General features: G+C 49.7%; 1 protein-coding gene across 1 annotated transcript in view; it reads right to left on the bottom strand.

Moving 5' to 3' along the window:
- The window catches only part of DYNC2H1 (dynein cytoplasmic 2 heavy chain 1), a 430,803-nt gene that overhangs the window by 375,107 nt on the left and 54,936 nt on the right, over positions 1-760 (bottom strand). The window lies entirely within an intron of this gene.

Raw genomic sequence — 760 nt, 5'->3', positions numbered from 1 at the left:
GACCAAAATGCTGGCTTGCATCCATAGATGCTTCTCAAGCAAATCCCGGGACGTCATTCTCCCCCTGTACTCGGCCTTAGTGAGGCCGCAGCTGGAGTACTGTGTCCAGTTTTGGGCTCCACAATTCAAAAAGGATGTGGAGAAGCTTGAGAGAGTCCAGAGAAGAGCCACGCGCATGATCAGAGGTCAGGGAAGCAGACCCTACGATGACAGGCTGAGAGCCCTGGGGCTCTTTAGCCTGAAAAAGCGCAGGCTCAGGGGTGATCTGATGGCCACCTACAAGTTTATCAGGGGTGACCACCAGCATCTGGGGGAACGTTTGTTCACCAGAGCGCCCCAAGGGATGACGAGGTCGAATGGTCACAAACTACTTCAAGACCATTTCAGGCTGGACATAAGGAAGAACTTCTTTACTGTCCGAGCCCCCAAGGTCTGGAACAGCCTGCCACCGGAGGTGGTTCAAGCGCCTTCATTGAACACCTTCAAGATGAAACTGGATGCTTATCTTGCTGGGATCCTATGACCCCAGCTGACTTCCTGCCCTTTGGGCGGGGGGCTGGACTCGATGATCTTCCAAGGTCCCTTCCAGCCCTGATGTCTATGAAGTCTATGAAAAGCTGCTGAAAATTAGGACATATCACACCTTGTTTTTCAAGCCTAAACATATATCTGAGGCAAATCTGACCTTAAGAGTCTTCAGAAATTAAGATATTTTGTAATACTAAGATTACATAATGATGTTGCATCATCCACTACCTGG

This window comes from Alligator sinensis, unplaced genomic scaffold (genome assembly GCF_000455745.1).
Source record: "Alligator sinensis unplaced genomic scaffold, ASM45574v1 scaffold802_1, whole genome shotgun sequence".
NCBI classification, from domain to species: Eukaryota; Metazoa; Chordata; order Crocodylia; family Alligatoridae; genus Alligator; species Alligator sinensis.
This window is presented reverse-complemented; position numbering and strand designations above follow the sequence as displayed.